Below are 894 nucleotides of genomic sequence, written 5' to 3'. Positions count from 1 at the left end.
GTATGCAGATAGATTCATACAGTACCCAACCCTCAAATTCTTTCCTGCTCTTTCATTTCGGATTATGATATGACTATTCACACGGTTTCCCCGACAAAGACTTAAGAGGAGTCCTTGATTCGTTCAGCTGTTACTCCCTCACCCCATTGATAAACTTCTAGTTTTATCTCAGAAACCATTTGACTTCTGTTCCCTCCTTTTTATTCTACTGCCACTATCTCAGGCTTGGCCTTCATTATGTCAACAATATTCTACAAACCAGCCTACTTATGATGTAATGCCAATAGGACAATGTACAATGTCTTAGAATGGAATTCAGCAGTTCTTACTGAATCCCCAACCTGTCTTTTTCATTTATCTCCTACCAACCACAACCCCACACTCCAGGTACCAAACTGTGAAGCTGCTTCAAAGCTGTGTCTTTGCTGGTGGGGTTGTCTCTGCTTGGAATGTCATTTCCACTGCCACTCATTCAACCCAGCAAACCCCTCCAAAGATAAGTTCAAGTGCTGCCACTTCTCTGTAGTTTTTCATGACCCTCCAAGGCAGAATTAATTGTTCCTTTCTCCTTGTTCCTGTGTCCACATACACACAAAAGAAATTTTAAATTTGTGCATCAATCTTTTCAACTAAATAATGAGATATGGAAGAATAGGAATGCTTTCTTGAAAAACATCTTTATCTCCAATGTCTAGGGAAGGAAGGAAGAGAAAGAAGAGAGAAGGAAGGAAGGAAGGAAGGAAGGAAGGAAGGAAGGAAGGAAGGAAGGAAGGAAGGAAGGAAGGAAGGGAGGGAAAGAAAGAAAAAGAAACGAAAGAAAGAAAGAAAGAAAGAAAGAAAGAAAGAAAGAAAGAAAGAAAGAAAGAAAGAAAGAAAGAAAGAAAGAAAGAAAAG

The sequence above is a fragment of the Rhinopithecus bieti genome, unplaced genomic scaffold (assembly GCF_001698545.2).
Source record: "Rhinopithecus bieti isolate Rb0 unplaced genomic scaffold, ASM169854v2 scaffold_1070, whole genome shotgun sequence".
NCBI classification, from domain to species: Eukaryota; Metazoa; Chordata; class Mammalia; order Primates; family Cercopithecidae; genus Rhinopithecus; species Rhinopithecus bieti.
Note: the sequence above shows the minus strand (reverse complement) of the source record.